Genomic DNA, 18359 nt, shown 5'->3' with positions numbered 1-18359 from the left:
CATATCTATTTATCACTGGCCGAAAGTACAAAGCCAGCTGCTCTTGCTCTGTTGCTGCTGCTGTACCATATAGGTTTGGAAAGCTCCATCACCCTACTCTGAGTCGGCTCACAAGGTTACTTCCTGGGACCAGGGTCCTTCTCATCTGGGAGAAGCCATCTGTGGAAGCTTCAAGACACATTCCCCATAGCTATAAGTCTCTCTCCATGTTTATGGTCCTTTCACCCTTACAGGGCATGACTCTTATCTGGGTTTTAGGCTGAGAGGCTATTTGAGGGTGGCCTAGACAGCACCATGCTCTATTACAGCTTGCATGGAATTCATTTCCATGCCTTGTCTATTGCTCTTGGTCTATATTTTTGTGATGGTGGAATTGCGGGTTGCCATCCATCCCTTGAACTCACAGAAACCATTCCTCTTGCTACACACATAGGAAAGAGAACACATGCACTGGAAGGTGCTTGCTCTGAGGTGCATGGGTCTTATTGACAAAACTGGCCAACAACAAGCAGAACTTTCACCTTCAGTGTTGCTAATGAAGAAACAGCCACACCAGATGTTGCCTGTCAATACTACCCTTTTGATACTGCTCCTAGATGGTTGCTCTGAGAGCTCTACTCTAGCCTCTCAATACAACTGATGGATTGCAGTACATCAGCTGGTGGAGCCTGGTGGAGTTAACTGGCATGACTGAAGGCAAAGAGAAAAGGATTTGGTGTGTAGGGCAGATTAGGCAAAGCAAGGCAGAGCACTGAGGATGCCTATACATGTGCAGGGAGGCTGCTCTGACACATTGTAATTACAGCGCGTCAGAGCAGCATCGATTAATCAAGTCTGCTGAAGCATGGTAATTACCCTGCTCCAGCGGACTCCAGCATCACATGTATCAGTGTCCCCTTGCTGAAAAATGGCAGTGGGGGTGATTTAACTAAAGCTCATCAAATGAGCTTTAGTTAAAGTACCCCTGCCTCCATTTTTCAGCATGGGGACGCTGATACACGTGATGCTCCGGGTGCTTTAATTAGAGCAGCTCTTGAATTCAAGGAGGCCACCCTTCCAGGAGCCATTCTAATTAAAGCACCCCCACCACTCCCAGAGCATGCATACAAATGCCGTGTGGCCTCAAACAGGCTCTTGGAAGACCCCAAGAACAACTAAGGAAGAGAATGGCACTGAGAAGGGAGAGTGCCAGGCAGGGCTGGGAAAGTCATAGAGAACCTTTTATTCTTGTAAGCAGTGCTCAGCAGTCCCTCATACACAACACTTACTGATGACTAACTGCTGACTAAAGGGCTGTTTCTTCAGTCACTGAGGCATCCATCTGTCCCTCCCAGGAGCTCACAGGAGGAGACTGTGCATTCACAGTTGGAATGAAACTCTGGGCTTGGAGTTTGCTTGGTTCTGGAGCCAGATAAATTCCTGCAGATATTTGTCCATTCCCAAAGTCAGGAGAGGTTTGCAGAAGCTTCAGAACAATCTCTGACCACCCAGGAGGGCAACAGCATTGCTGTTGCAGGCCACAAAAATAGATATCTGTGTATCCACACTCCTCCCCCTACACAAGGGGGCAGTTGGAATGGTGACACCTACGTTTTACCCAGTCACAGGATAACTGCACACTTTTGTCAATATAAGCAAATATACAATAGTTAACAATGTAAAAACTGAAGCTTGCACCATTAGGGTCCAGAGTGAACACCGGTTGCAAAGACTGGAGAAAATCTGGCTTCTTTGGAGTAACAGCTAGGAAGTTCAGGCATAATTATTAGTTAGAGGCTTGGGACTTAATCCTGTATCATAAAATAACTTCAGTGGGAGTTAAGCCACACAGCACCTTGTGGATCAAGGCCCCAGAGAATGCGTGAACAATGTTAATTCTGCAAAATGCTGGTGTGCCCAACCATGTGTCTCTGGAACCTGTCACTGAGCACCAGTGTGTTTGGACACCTGACATCTTTTCAGGGGTTGGGCAGGCTGGTGAAAGGAGCAGCAATGAGAGAGCCTAGAGCCAGGAAGGACATGGGATCTGTAATCAAAATCTAGGTACAACAGACAAACCAGGAATTATCATCATCAGCACTAAGAATGCAGCAGGGTTTATTTCTGAAGCAGACCTCTCCAACTCAACCTTCTGCCACGCGGGGAGGAGAATCTGCAGCTAGAACCATCTGGTTGCTGCTGGGTCTTCTGGCAGCAAAGATTTGGCAGTGGCTTCCTCCTCCATATCTCCCTTCCCCCATCCCCAGCTGCCTCCGTGGCTGCAGTGCATTTCCTTCCTAGTCTGGCTCTCACTGTTCAGGACAGAAAATGGAATGTGATGCTGAACAAAGAGCCACTAGGCCCCTCACAACCACCTCTGTTCCTACTGGAGAAGCACAGGCCATGTGGCACAGAGATGTCCTTATTTACTGGGATCCCATGTGCCCACCTCTACTGCCTGGATGCTGTAATTCATGTTTATGAAGCAGAGAGCAGAGGTCCCAGAGATGCAGAGATATCTAGCCACCACGTAATCACTACGGAAGCCAGCATGTGTCTCAGTGGCAGCTCTCAAACTTCTCTGCTGTGTCTCCAGCCGTCACACATCGGCTAATTAAACAGACATCTGCAGGCAAGCACGAGCTCTTTCAGCGTAGCCATTTCTACCATTTGGGGGCTCTTCCAGCCAACAAGAAGGCAGAGCACTGTGATTTTTTTTATGTGCCTAAATGCTAAAATAATTAACTCCCTTGCTGCTGGATTGAGCACTGCAAAAGACACCTAGAAACCATTTCAAATCTATTTGAGCAGAAGGCAAATCCTAAGCCCTGGACTTAGTAAGAAGTGAAGAAAGATGAATAAGGAGCATGGCTACATTCCCCTTTCCCTGCTACCCCAGACTTCTGGAATTGCCTGCTTACCTCTGTCCAATGGCACAGGCTTTCCACCACTTCAGAGTCAAGTGGTGCTCATTTTTTAAATGTCCTGCAGTGTAATCAGTCCCATGGAGCAGAGAAGCAGTTGGATTTGCTTGTAATCAGGTTTGCTAGAGAGAGTAGCTTCCTATCTGGCCACTGCTGCTTTCAGATGTGTGGAAGTATTAGTGCATAGAGGAATGCATATCTGTATGCACATGGGCCTGGGTAAGAGATGCACATGCATCCGTGTATGTTTGGGGAAGTATATGTTATTTTGTTTGTGCAGGTTATACATATGTCTTTGGCCAAGACAGAGAGAGAGAGAGAGAGATGGAGGGAGTGTGAAGGTGTGTGGCTTACTGTATGTGTGAATAGCTGTATATCTATTGGGTCAGATATAGATGAGCATGCATATGTGTGTGGGAGTTACAGATGTCTACAGTATTCGTGAAGGTATGTGCATGTATGGGAAACAGATATGGATGTGCATGACAGTGAGAGTTAGCAGCAGGAGTATTCCATGACTCTTCTAGCTGGGTGATAGATGTTTCTCTGGGTGCTCTGCAGGCTGGGAATTGGATTTACAGGGTACTGGCAACTAGTTTGCATAGGATTCTACTGGAATAAATATTTAACAGGACTTTATATTTCAGCCTTTGCTTTTCACCTCCATTGTTTCCTTGGAGTTAATGCCAGTAGAGGCCTTCATAATGGCTGAGCCATCACAAACAGAGTCAGCCAAGCCCAAGATAATCATATACCACATGCAAACATTTACCATAAGTTGCCAATCCAAGATGCCCTTGTCTGCTCTCTCTCCAGTCCATGTCCTACACTGTGGACAAGGTGGCTCCACTGTGACTGAGTGCTGAATGAACCTTGATTCCTGAAAAATTGGTACTTTATATAAAGAGCTGTTTCCTTTCCAGCCTGCCTGCCTGAATCACAGCATGAATAACTGTTTTCCCATTTCTGTCCGTCTGTTGTCGTGTCCCGTTCCCCCCCCCCCGTTCCATTCCCCACCACCACCGCTTTCTCTTCTCTGGCTTCCCACTCCTAGCCAATCAGTGCATTTCTTTCTTTGCACCTGTCACTCTTTTTGTCTGGCTTTATTATGCTCCTGGTGGCTCCTGATGGCAGACCTTTCTTGGCAGCCTCTGATTTCACTCTGCAGAAATACCAGTAAGCATGAACTGGTGTAGGAACTGCTGTGAAGTGCTACTATTGCTGGGCATTCCCAATGGATTAAATCTTGGTATAATGGAGAGGCAAAGTGAGCAACCTGACATCATGTCTCTTATGAAGGCCTTGAATTTTTCACCTCAAGTTTTGATCAGTCCCAAATAAATTACATAACACACAAAGAGAGCTCTGAATTCCCATGTAGCCCATCCAGAGACCTTTTAATCACCATGTACAACCAGGGAAAACCAACCTAATCTAAATCTACAATCTTATCTTTTTATCTGAAACTTGTGCTTACTCTCTCTAGCCCATGCCCTTACCCCTTTGGCCTCAGCATGCCCTTAATCTCTGAACTAGCTGCACCTCTTCCATCCAATCTGACTGCTAACACATGGGTACTTTTATATATAGAAACCAAGCAACATAGTATTTAATGGCCGGATGTGGAAGAAGTGACTTTTCAATTGGCAAAAGAAAAAGTCCCCTACCTTCCCCTCCCCACCAAGAAATGAAAAAACTTGTACACCACGGCATACGTGACGCAGGTCTGCCTACACGCATGATTTCAAACATTCCCCGAATTAGCAGGGAACACTTTATGCAGCATTCAGCTGAGGCTGCAGGCTGCTTCCAGGGCGTTACATTAATGATGATTCAAAGAGTTCAGAATCTAATCACGGGGATAAAAATAGAAAACTTCTACTTATAACAATTCATTATACAACAGGTCTTCCTCCAGCCTCATTCTGCTGCTCATCTTGCTGTGTAGTTCTCCGCAGTATCCGGGGTATATTCTCTTGATTGCAAAATATATATAGATAATACAAAGGAGCTTGAAGCATCAGTATTCAGGGATTCCTGTTCTAGAGCTGGGTACTGGTGTTGCTACAGGAGAACACAAGCCAAATTCTCCTCTTGAGGCTTGAAGTCAATAGTGCAGCACTGATGTGACATAGACTGTATGTAATCCAAGATCTGTAGTCACCAAGTTGTGCTGCCTCACTGTCTGCTGTTACATAATCCTGGTTGACCAAAGTAGGCCTACCATATGTTCCATTAGCCTTGCCTACTTCTGTTTTAGGCATGGTATATTCTGGATCTTGGTCCTCTGTGTACATTCAACAACAGTGTAAGCTCTGTAGGGAAGCTCTCTGTCCAGGTTCTTAGCCTGACCCCTGCACAGTTGGAGTTCAGCCCTGGAAGTGTAAGGGCGCACTCATGGACTTGCATAGGAGCTGATGGCATGTCCATGTTCAGAACAGCAGCCTTAGGAAACGAGGCTTGAATTTTGGTGAGATATTTTCTGCACGTGCCTCCTGGCAGGACGCAGTGAATACGCTGTCTGAGCTTCAACCATCATCATATTACTCTCTAGCCCTTTGGATTTGGTGTCCTGTGGCAGTAATGGAGGCTGCAAGGAACCCTTCATACCATCATGACTTCTATGTAGAGACAGTGAATCCCAGCAGATTAGCTGCCTGTTCTGTCAGCCCCAGGATTGAGCTCAAATCCTTCACTGTTGTAAGGCAAGTAACATTTCTCATCTGACCCTGAACATTTCTCATCTGACCCTAAGCCTGAGGGACATGCTCAAACCTGTCAGGAATTAGGGTCCTAAATCCCTTTGACTCCTTGCATGGTGCCAGCCTTCATTCTCAAAGCAAAACCCTTCCATGTTAGGAAAAGTATATTTCAGCTGAACCACCAGGGCTGCATCCACACAAGTGTGGACATTTACTTCCCTGGGGACAAAAAGCAGTGGCACACCTTGTGCCACTGCTACTTGTTCTTGGTGACTGCTTGCGCCACATGTCCTCTGGTGCATGGCAGGTTATCCTGGGTGGGGTAGGGGATAGGCTGGCCCCAGCAGCAGCCTTACTTGGGGTCCTGCGGACCTTCTGGAGCTGCAGCAGAGGTGACCCTGTCGCTCAGAGCCTGGCCGGCAGCCCGAGCTTGGCTCCAGCCAGCCAGGCTCCAGTTTTGAGCAGTGAGCACTGACCCCACATATGCCGCTCTGTTTTTTGGGGGGGCGGGGTTTGCGCAGGTTTCTTTGGCCCCGGGACTTTGACCGACCCCCCACTTCCCCTGGAGCTGCTACTCTGCAGTGCAGAGAACAGCTGAATGTGTGTTAAGTCTGCAGCCCCACATACCGCATGGCCATGTTCGTCTGGACCTGACCCACGAGGGACAGGTAGGATGGAGGTACTAACCCCAAGAATGAAGGAGGAGTTGTGCCTCCCCATCCTGCTCCCTTGCTATGAGTTGGGCACATCCAACACATGGAAATCCATGAGATTCCATTCCTACACATGGTTCAAAGGTTTTTTTTATTGTTATAGATAGATTTCCTTGTTTTTTGGCTTACTGCAGCAGTATGTCAGATAGCAATGCCAATCACAGTACCTGGTTATGAACACTCTAGCCCTCCGCTCCTCAGAAACATCTGGTAGAACATTCTCATATACCTGGCAGAACTTCTCTCAGGCTTGTTCTTTTGGAAAGAGGTGAGAGACAACTTCTTTTGTCATCTTAGTCTCTGTTTATTAAAGGTATCCTACTCCTAGCCATACAACATATACAGCAAGCGAAGTGAGAGGGCAAACTTCCCCTGGGCTACTTCCCCACCACTTCTAACCCAGTATGTCTCTAAGACAGACCAGGTTTCCCTCCACTGGCTAAAAGTGTTAAGAAGCAACTTGCCCTGCCACATGAGGATTTAAACATATTAGTTAAATAAACTCCTATGTAAAGGCCTAAGCATGTAAATCCCCCAAAAAGGCCTACATGGGACTTCAGTGACACACTGGACTGCAGTAGGCCCTTACGGAAGAGCAGTTCACCTTCTCATTATCAATATTCAATGTCCATTGGTCATTCAAGCTTGGACTTCCCTGCTGAGACTGCCAGTTCATACCAGTTGTGGTGATGGTGATGGACAGGACTGAAACCACCAAGTAGGATAAGAAGAGCAGTCTTTGTTCCTTAAAAGTTCATGTGCTCCTGATGCCACTATGTCTATTTGTTCCACAACTGCAAGTTGCTGGGGAAATAAGTGGTTGCAATGTGACAAAGGATTTTTGACTTCAGGTGTTGAATAAGCTGCAGAAGCAGATGAACTCTTAAGAAAGAGAGAACTTATTTTCATGCAAATGTCCCTGGTAATAAAATACAATCTAAGGGAACAAAAACCCAGAAACTACACAATCTAATTGATTGTCCCTAAATAGAATGCTTCTCAAAGTTCTCCAGAGGTTGTCATCTGTTCTGTAAGGGGGAGAGTGAACATATTAAGTAGGTCAAACAAGAACAAACAAAGGAGATATGAAAAAGAGAGGGTTTAAAATGAAAGATGAGCACTGATTAACTAGCAAGGAAGGAAGAAGAGTTAGTCAGTGCTGTTAACGGGCTTGCTGATATTCTGTAGGACACAGCAGCTGCTGGTCAGCTACAAAGCCCTATATATTAAATTGCTTAGAAGAGGCCATAATGAGAAAAGGCTAAAATGAGACTGTCCTCAGCTGGTTGATGTAACGCCATAATCCTTTCCTGTTGGGATGGATGGGGTGTGCTCTGCAGTGCCACAAAGAACACCAGGACAGAACAGATGGGAGATTCAAGGCACTCACTATTTGCCTGTTTTCAGTGTACAGAGCTTCCATGAACAGGGAGTGTTTTTGAAGGATGCCTTATGTATCGCAGTGTGTTTGCTGAACTCGGGCATGATGGTTTTGCATTGTCAGGATGCCCTTGGAAGTGTTAAGACAGCTTGTTTACTGCTTTCTATTTTCCGAATGTCAGATTTATGCCTGGCTTGGGTCCCCTGGTTAAAAGCACACAGCACTGGTTCTGATTTGCTGACTGCCTGAATTTCCCTCTCATGGGGTGGAAAGGCTCTTCTGTTGACCCTACCTATTAAGATCCTGAATAAAACTGGCTGAGTCCTGTCCTGGTGACTCACTGTGGCAGGGAAGGTTCCTTAGTGATATCTCTTCAACAATACCAGTAAAGTCAAAGCTGGGGCCAGTGTTCAACTGGCTCAGGATCTGTGCACTCTTTTGCAGAAATGGGTGTTCATCCCAGTTACCTACCTTATGCGCTCAGGAGAATGAGCAGAAGCCACTGTGAACAATTTGCAGAAGTGGTGGTTGGTTTTTGCATGCCTTCCCTGCATCAGGGAGACATGCAAAGAGAGTCATATAGAGACATACACTATTCTTGCTTGCCACTGGGTGCATCTACAAGAGACACTTAATGCGCAGTAGCCTAATAACACTGTGCAGTAGTGTGTTGGGCAAAAACCGTGCTAATATGCTACTGCATAGTAGTATTAGGCTACTGCGCAGTAAGTGTCACTAAAAAACCATGCACCAGCTCTGCTACAGTTACTGTGCATTTAGTTAGTACTTCATTAAGGAAGTACTAAACTAAATGCACAGTAACTACTGTGCATTAAATGAATGTGTAGACATGCCCACTGAGTTCTGTAGGGCTACTTCTGACTTACCTTAGGGAAAGTCAGCAGAGAGTCAGGCTCAGTTTCTCTGATGCTTTTCCAGGGCCCTGAGCAGTGGCAAGAAATTCCTACATGTTATGGGCATTGCCTCTGCAAGAGAATGCTAAAGCGCCAGCCCTGAGGTTAGCTGTTAGACCTCATGGCTTGCATCTGGGCAGTAGGGCTGTGTGAAGCTTTGGTCCCCAATTTGATTTGGCAGAGATTTGGCTCGATTCAGAGATTCGGCCACTGAATCAAATCAGGAGACCCTTTAATTTCTCCGAATCGAATCAGAACCCCCTGAATTGATTTGGAAAGATTTGGAGATTCAGACATAGACACAGCTTTAAACGTTTTTTTCTACATACCTCAAGGTAGCTCATGAATGCTGCGATACTGGGGTGGATGGAGCATCCCACAGGAGTGCGGGAGGCTCCCTAGAGCGCTCAGCAGCAGACCCAGAAGTGGACCAGAAGCACTTTCTGGTCCACTTCTGGGTCCACCAGGGAGCATGTGGGGGGGGAGGCCCGCACACCCCTGGCTTGGCAACAAGTGCCTCCTGGGTCGGGGGGGGGGGAGCACCCAGGGTCCCCCCGCAGCTGATCACCGAGCCTAGGAGTGCTGGGGGTCCCCCGTGCGCTCCCCAGAGGACCCGGAAGTGGATTGGAAGTACTTCCAGTCTACTTCAGGGTTAGCTGCTGAGCGCATGGGGGACCCCCCCCACACTCCTGTGGACGATCCGTGTGCCTCAGCATTGCAGCATTTATGAACCATGCCTGCTACCTCAAGGTATGAACAAAAAACATTTAAAGCTGTGTCTATGGCCAAATCACTGATACTCTGAATCAGCATTGAATCTTTGGATTCAGATTTGGCTGAATCAAATCGGGGACAGTGATCCGAATCAAATCACTGTTCCCGATTTGGACCAAATCCGAATCCGAATTGAATATGGCCTGTTTTGCACACTCCTACTGGGCAGCACTCTCTATCTTTGTACAGGTGTAGCTTGGTTCCAGACTGCCAATGTCAATTCTTCAAACCCCGTCAAAAGTCACATAGCAATGACATACTGTCATGTAACTTTCAGGCCTGTGTTCTATCTGCAAGAGAAAGCTAAATCAGCTAATTTCCTAGAGCAGAGTTTTCTAATCACAGATGGGCGAGTGTCCCTTTTCTTCAGTAGATTTCGCCTTCTCAAGGCTGCTCCTTTTCAGCCAGAAGCTCAGGTTGCTGACAGGGAATTGAGGCTGTGGTCTTACACTAGCTAACATCTGAGGCAAAGAGGAACATTAGGGACGCAGAGGAGGTTCCACTCTTTGGGGGGAGGTTTGTTCAAGGCTGAGATATGCATCTTTCTCATGGGAGTCCAATCAAAGAGGAAGCAGGTATGAACAATCTATAGTGTTAGTTGGAGCTAATAAAACAACATTGTAATCAATCAGCACAACTTGCCTTCCAGCAGACTGCAGCCTCATGCATTCAGATGCTGAGGAGCACTTCCTTTGTCTCAAACTAGGTCAGCACAGAGGCATGAAGTTGCTATAGCAATTTTTTTATTATACTTCAGAACTTTATTTTAGTAGCTGGTGATTTACATAGCTCCACAGCTACTTGAAGGGAAGATCATGATTGAGGCACACTTTTCAGCTCCATTTTTATGTGGCTTCCCCTACAACTCCTGTACTGCTTTCCTCTATACCACAAGAGCAAACCAGGTGGGGTTGCAAGTATTCTCCCTCTCCTCTCCTTCTGTTTCTGAAGGAATAGTTCAAAACTCAGACCTGAACCATACTGTACCTCTCAAGTCTTGCTGAACTTCAGGGACAGACTGGACTCAGTATCCAGACCCTCGTGTGTCGTTCTGGGCTCCAGAGCTGTCTGTCATGAAGGGCTGTCATTTAAAGAGAAAAAGGGAAATGCTAGGTTTAAAAGGAGGTAGTGGCATTTGCTCTCGAGACATTCTGGGTCCAGCCCGTGTTGAAGGCAGTCAGTGGAGCTCTATTGACTTCAGTGGAGCTACTCTGATTTACACTGAACTGAAAATCTGTCCCTCTTCATTTACAGCCCAATCAAAGTCCCATGGGAAAGCTATGAAGCCGACCTGTGAGAAGATGAAGGATCAATACCTGGTGCCTCATGAACCCAGGGTCACTCTCCATTCCACGCCCCCTGCACTTGTCAGGGGAAGGACTATGTACTGACTGCTTGGAAAAGAGAGGAGGGAGAATTTATCTGAGAAAGGGAAGGCTTCATTCTCAGGGCTCCTCAGGTTAGACTGGACCCGAAGCAGGGAGAGATTTCCTTGTCCTTTTTCTAAACATTTTAATCCCTGTTACGAAAACAGTCCCATGAGGAAAACCCCTTGCTAATGGCACTTTTATTTCTATTTCTGATGAGTCATTCCAGCAGCTCCGAGCAGCCATCTGCCCATGCTCGTCACCTGTTCTCTGGTGGGGCTCCTTTTCACTGATTCCTGGGGAAAAATAGGAGGGGAACTGGGTTCTTTGTTTCTGGAAGGATTTTGTGCCTCATGTTCTAGTTCAAGACTCAGGAGATCTAAACTCACTTCCTGGCTTTACCATAGATATTGTGTGACCTTGGCAAGTTACTTTGCCTCTGTTTCCCCTTGCAACTTTATTATTATTCCCCTTGTCTGTTCAGACTGCAGGGACTGTGTCTTATTAATTGTATATCTAGCACCTTACACAACTGAGATCTAATCTGGGTTGAGGTCACTAGGTGCTATTCTAATACCATCTAATTTTGTGATTCTTTCTTCAGTACAATTCACTGTCATCTCCACAGCAACTGACTGAAAAAAATGCCCTTACATGAACAATACACAAAAAAATTGTGAAAACAATGCCAGTGCAATATAGATTATCCAGTGCTCTTCCACTAAGAATAAGACAGTCAACATACAACTGCAGTGTACTGAGTGAGGACTGAGTGCTATTGCCCTGTGATTTTATTACCATTGCTTCCAATTTTGTCACACTGATGGGGCTGAGAAGCTTCGAGACCTGGAACACGACTTCCCAAAGGTCATTATTTTTTTTAGGTAGATGAAGGTTGTTTCAACAGATAAGAGGCCTGGTGGAAAGCTACAATTGGATTATCAACTTCATCAAAATTGGAGATGGTTTGGATCTTGGGTTCTGATTTGGATTAATTTATATTAGAGAAGAAGAAAAACAAACAATGGCACTTTGTTATCAGAAATGACAAATTCAGACATGAAACTTTGCTACTGGATATTGGAGCAGCATCCCATGGCATCACCTTCCAAGCACATAGAGATAATCTGGGTCTTTGCTCATGGAACATGGAACCAACTCATTTTGTTTGATCATCTTGTCATCATACAACAAGGGATGTTTTCTTCTGGGGATAACTAGATTGTTGCTCCTTTACAATCATTGCTGAAATGGAGTGAAATCTGTTAATAAACTGCTCAGATAGGCAGTATACAGACAAGATTCCTTCCAAATAAGCCCAACATCCCCTAAAATCCTTTTCCAGTGACTGGAAGGCCTAAAGCTTAGACATTATAGCAGATGGGGCTACTTGGAGTTAGGGGAGAGGGGATTCAGATATGATGATGATGAGTGCTGGTACAAAATCCTAGAACAGAGAGAACAGAAGATTGCCCAACTAACCCACTGATGTTCTTTCCTTATCCCATTAAGGACATTATATTCTCACTTGTGGGCTCTGTGCAGACCCAACTTAGCAGCAGAAATGACAAAAGTTACAGGGTTTGGGAAGCTGAGGTGCAAAGTCCAGTCACCGCCCTATAGGCAAGGCAACTACATCGACTTCTCAAGATCAGTTGAGTCTCTCTACCAACTTACATTTACATCACAGAACTCCTTCACGCTGGGGAAAGATACTGGATTTAGAGGCCCTGAGATCAATGTCCTCTCACCACAACCATGGAAAGCAAACATACCGCCCCACCAAGTATGCCTCCTGTTTGTATTGGAGTGATGGCTTCTTGGAGACAAGGGAATGTTCTGTCTTCAGGCTCATTCACTGCTTGCTTTCTCTACTGAGACTGCCAACATGCATAACAGTTACTGTTAATGGCCAAAATATGCTCCTACACTAACAATAACAACATGCAGAACAACAGTGCAAATTTCCTCCCAGCCCCACGTGGCAAGCAGCACAACCCAGAAGTATAGGAAATATCCACAGTAGAACATAGATATAGCTATGCCTAGATCATCCCCAACTGTGGCTATCCAACCTCTTCTTGAACACCTCTGGTGATGAAGAATCCGTGACTTCCCTAGGCAGTCTATTCCACTGCCTCACTATTCTAAGCGAAGAAGTTTTTTCCTGATATCTGATCTAAATCTACTATACTGCAACTTCAAGCTATTGGTCCATGTCCTATTCTCTGCAGCAAGAGAAAAATGATATTCTCTGTCATCTTTATGGCAGCTCTTCAAGTATTTGAAGACTGCTATCATGTCCTCCCTTAAGCACCTTTTCTGCAAGCTTATTCTTGTGTCCTGCAGACATCTCTCTATAAGGAACTGCACTAACACCATCTACTCATTTCATAAAAGCCTTTGAACAGCCATCAGGCACGCCAGTTATTTAAGTCAAGTCAGACTTGAGCAGGTGACCTAGACATGCAAGACTGGCATAAACCATTAATGCTAATGGTATATCTTGCTAGTACTACCAGCATCTGTTAGCAACACTGTTATTATCCTTCACTAATGCTACCAACATCCATTAACATGACCACCTCCACGCATTGCTTGTACCACAGTATCTGTGACTAATACTATCTGTATCCATTAGCCAGGTCACCAGCATCCATCTCTAATACTTGGCCCGCACTTGCAAGGAGGCAATCAGAAGGGCCAAAGCAGAAATGGAACTTAGGCTGGCAAGAAAAATTAAAGACAACAAAAAGTCCTTCTTGAGGTATACAGTGAGTAAAAAGAAGGCATAGGGTAGCATAGGACCCCTACAGGATAAACTAGGGCAATTAGTGACAGATAGGGGGGACAAGGCTGAGTTCTTCAAGGAGTTTTTTGCCTCTGTATTCTTGACCACGGATCAGGACAAATCTCCCAACTGGACCATAGACCGGCACAAAAGGGAAACCAGCCCACCAACTGTTAGTGCTGACTTAGTGAAAGGACACTTGGAGGGGCTGGATGTGTTTAAGTCAGTAGGCCTGGATGATCTTTAGCCAAGGGTGCTGAAGGAATTGCCAGTGTCATAGCAGAGCCACTGGCATGGCTGTTTGAGCACTCTTGGTGCCCAGGTCAGGTCCCAGAGGACTGGAAAAGGGCCAATGTTGCCCAATTTTCAAGAAGGGGAGGAAGGAAGATCTAGGTAAATATAGACTGATTAGTCTCACCTTTATACTCGGGAAAACCTTTGAAAAAATTATTAAGGATCACATTTGTGGGAGTCCAGTGGGAAAAACAATGCTGAAGGGCAACCAGCACAGATTCATAGCAGGTAGGTCCTGCCTGACTAACCTTGTTTCTTTTTGTGACCAGGTCACAAAATGTTGAGATGCAGGAATCAAGGTAGATGTCATCTACCTGGATTTTAAGAAAGTCTTCGATACGGTATGTCATCCTATTCTCACAGATAAATTAAGTGGCTGTGACGTAGATGATTACACGGTCAGGTGGGTAGCAAATTGGCTTAGGGCTTGCACCCAGAGAGTGGTGGTGGATGGGTTGGTATCAACCTGAAACAATGTGGGCAGTGGAGTCCCCCAGGGCTCGGTCCTTGGACCTGTGTTGTTCAATGTCTTCACCAGTGACTTGGATGAGGGCGAGGAAAGCACTCTGTCCAAATTTGCAGATGATAGCAAATTATAGGGCAAAGTTAACACACTAGAGGGTAGGGAACAAATCCAGGCAGATCTGGACAGGTTGGAAAAGTGGTTGGAACAGAATAGGATGCAGGTCAACAAGGACAAGTGCAAAGTGCTGCACCTAGGGAGAAGGAATCACTGGCACACTTACAGGCTAGGGGAGGACCTTCTCAGCAGCACAGCAGTGGAAAAGGATCTCGGAGTCACTGTTGACACCAAGATGAACATGAGTCGTCAATGTGATGAAGTGATCAGTAAAGCTAACTGCACTTTATCATGTATTAGCAGGTGCATGACAAACAGGTCCAGGGAAGTGATACTTCCCCTCTATGTGGCATTGGTCAGGTCTCAGTTGGAGTACTATATCCAGTTTTGGGTGCCATACTTCAAGAGGGATGTGGGCAACCTTGAGAGGGTTCAGAGGAGGACCACTTGTATGGCTCAGGGCCTGCAGGCAAAGCCCTACAAGGAAAGACTGAGGGCCCTGGATCTTTTCAGCCTCTGCAAGAGATGGCTGAGAGACGATTTTGCGGCTGCCTACAAATCCATTGGGGGGAAGGGAGGAGCAGCAAGGAATAGGAGATGCTCTGTGTACCAGGGCACCCCTTGGAGTAACTAGGAACAATGGCCACAAACTGATGGACAGCAGATTTAGGTTAGACATCAGGAAGAACTTCTTTATGGTAAGGGTTGCTAGAATCTGGAATGGGTTTCCAAGGGAGGTGGTGCTCTCCCTCACCTTGGGGATCTTTAAGAGGAGTCTAGACATGCACCTGGCTTGGGTTGTCTGACCCCAGTGCTCTTTCTTGCCCAGGGCAGGGGATCGGACTCTGTGATCTGCTGAGGTCCCTTTGGACCCAAGCATCTATGGATCTATAATGCTACCAGCATCCATCACAAACACTATTATCATCTCTGGCTAATGCTACCAGCATCTATTAGTAACATTGTTGGTATCCTCCACTAATGCCAGCAGCATCCATTATCAATGCTACAAACATCCATCACTAATGCTACTGGCATCCTTCATCAACACCAGCACTCACTAAGGCTGTCAGTGTCAGTTATCAATGCCACTGGCATTTATCACCAACATCCATCACCAGCATCCATCACTAACACTATTAGAATATGCCACTAATGCCCTCCAGTATCCATCAGCAATGGCATCCATCATGGGTTGTGCCAGCAGAGATTAGCTTCTCAAGGGGGCAAAATGTGAGAGCCTGAGCCCCATCCTTCCACTAACCTTGGAGTTTCCTTAAAATGAAATGCTTCATTGAGACTGGAGGAAAGAGCGTGGGGCTTGTAATACTGCCTTTGTCTTTGCACACTACAGTTACACAAGGATAGCAGTGCTATAATTACCTTTAATTAATATCAGCGTCACCACCCCAAGGAAATGCAAATTAACAATTGTGCCTGGGTTACTACTGGGTTATTACTGTATTACTTCCATCAAAACCCCACTCTTTCCCATTCTCCAAATCTGCCTGTTCGCTCAATGGCTGTTGGATGGAGGGCATGGGAGTGGGGACTAAATGTATGAGCTATTAAAGGTAGATGTTTAACCTTTGTAAAAACACTTCAGAGTTCTCAGGTCACGTTGGGGCCTTTGCAGCCCTAAGATTCCCGGATGACAGTGGCATGCAATGCCTGAAGGCTGTGCTGGGTCTTGTCTGAGGGAGAACTCCCAGATCAAGCTGTTCCCTTTCTAACCAAAGGCTAGGTTCCTGCACTGAGCAAATGCAAAATGCCAGGAAGCTGCAGCATGCATGAATGCAGTGGTTTATGTCTTGAGTGGACCAAGCTGTTATGAATAGCATGCAACTCCCCTACTCAGCAATGATCACCTCTCCTCTTCCTAACATTTAAAAAATTGGCCACAGCCTCTACATAATTCAGCATCCAGTTGTGTCATATAGCACTCATCTGCTTGTGGTGAGGCACTGGGTCACTCTTGTTGTGCAGGGACTGAGCCCAAAAGGTAAGGCAGAGAGGGTTCAACCCCTCCAACTGCTCAGTCTACCACAACCAGAGTCTGCCAAGCAGCAGCCCAAGCCCAGACCAAGATCCACTTGGCCCATGTTCTTGACCAAAGAGATGGAACCAGCATCAATGGCCTTGTGTGGCCCCACAGAAGCCAACGGAAGATTTGCCATTGATAGCAATAGTGCAGGATCAGATTCTGAATAATTTATTCCAAGAAATCTCTTAATTGCTTTAGCTGAAATAAAATGCCAAGATGGTAAATGTTGACACAAAAGCTTTATCAACTAAATCAATATATACAATAATAACATTAATAGTGTGTCTCCAACTACGACTCTACAAGGAGGCTGACTTGTTTCTCAAGAATTCTGTTTCCCATATCAAGTCTCCTTGTCAAAATGGAAATGAAATGTGGTCTCCTTGGTGCCAGGGTTGGGAAAGACTGTGAGACTTTTGCAGGTGTTTACAAAGCTTGGTGTTCTGTCACAGAGGTGACTGCACCAGTGTGGCAAAGTGCTCTGGGATTCTTTGAGATTAAATGTTGTTCTATAGTAATGGTGTCCAAACTTTTGGTCCTATGAGATGGATGGGTGGTACAGGATGGGTCCATGGATCTGATCCAGGCCATAGGTCCAGTCTGGCAGGCGTGGGGCTGGGGCTCAATCCAGCACGTGCTGGATCAGGCCCTCGTTTTGCACACCATATCATGGTCAGGCCCTAGCTATTCACATGCTAGGTTAGGCCCTATTGCCCTGGCTCTAGCACAGCATACATTGGCTTGGGTCCCGCTGCTCCAGCCCTGCACCCTGATGGGATCTCACACACAGGGTCATGTCATCTGGCCCATGGGGTTTGGAAATTTGGCAGTGGGGAACAGTGGTAGTGTTAATTACCATTATCCCCCAACAACATTTCTGGACCTTGGGGAACCCTGTGGACCAGATCACATGGCTCCATGGGCCAGATCTGGCCCAAGGACCAGAGGTTGAGCACTCCTGTTTTATAGGAGTATGAGCTATTCCTGTGAGAAGCCATGTACATCTCTTGCACTGTGCAAATAAGAACCATTGATTATTATTATTAAAAAGTGCATGGAACATGCAGCCTTCTCACACAGAGACCACTTCAGATAAGTCAGTGAATCATCAGGTGGGATGGTTTCTCACCCACCTTTCCCCTTTTAATCAGCCACCACAGGGACTGTGTTACACCTCCATGGCAGCCAAAGTGGAACAAGGTAAGTAGAGTTTTCCCCCTGGACTTTAACACTCTTACAATGTTATTGAAATTAGAGAAATAAGCTACTGAAAGTGACATAAAATGTTTATGGTTTGAGAAGTGGTTTTCAGTCCATAGGGCCTCTGAGAAAGGAAAACAAGAATCCCAGCTGAGAAGCAGCTTGGGACTTCCATACTTCTCTAAACTTCGAAAGAGTCTAAGCCAGATCCTTTCTCTGCTTCTCATTAAGTGTGAGATGAAAACAGGACTCCTCATGCAGGTAAATCAAGCCAAGTAACCTTCTGTTCATCAATATTTCAGAATCAGACCCAAATCAGCTACAGCTGTAATGGGAGAAAGTGAAGAAAGCCACTGAATTAACAGATTGAGCTATTTTGATACTAGAAAACTATCTCTGAGCCATGCTTGAGCATTCTGGGAGCGAGATATGCACTGTGGAGAGGAGACAAGTGACTATGGATACTGTAGGGGTTTAGGTTGTAGCCATGTTGGTCTAAGGACATAGGCAGACAAGATTCTTTGGGTGAATTTGATATCTTTTATTAGACCAACCCAAATAGTTGGAGAAAAGTTATTAAGCAAGCTTTTGGGTTCAAAAACCCTTCGTCAGGCTAAGGAAGTTTCAGCAGTTGGTGTGTGCTCTTTTTGGATGGAATGAATAGTAAAGAAGCCAGAGGCTGGGCTGGGGAGTCAG

General features: G+C 45.9%; 1 protein-coding gene across 7 annotated transcripts in view; it reads right to left on the bottom strand.

Annotated features, from left to right (window-relative positions):
• The window catches only part of DLGAP4 (DLG associated protein 4), a 352337-nt gene that overhangs the window by 132187 nt on the left and 201791 nt on the right, over positions 1-18359 (bottom strand). For 6 of the 7 annotated variants that reach the window (XM_059733235.1, XM_019484656.2, XM_019484657.2 and 3 more), the window contains exon 3: positions 10375-10468. The exons of the other annotated variant lie outside the window; for it this stretch is intronic. The gene's annotated coding sequence lies outside the window, so the exon portion shown is untranslated. The remainder of the gene's footprint in view (positions 1-10374; positions 10469-18359) is intronic. 7 annotated transcript variants of the gene reach the window in all.

Source organism: Alligator mississippiensis, chromosome 9 (genome assembly GCF_030867095.1).
Source record: "Alligator mississippiensis isolate rAllMis1 chromosome 9, rAllMis1, whole genome shotgun sequence".
Lineage (NCBI taxonomy): Eukaryota > Metazoa > Chordata > Crocodylia > Alligatoridae > Alligator > Alligator mississippiensis.
Note: the sequence above shows the minus strand (reverse complement) of the source record. Positions and strands in the feature narration are given on the sequence as shown.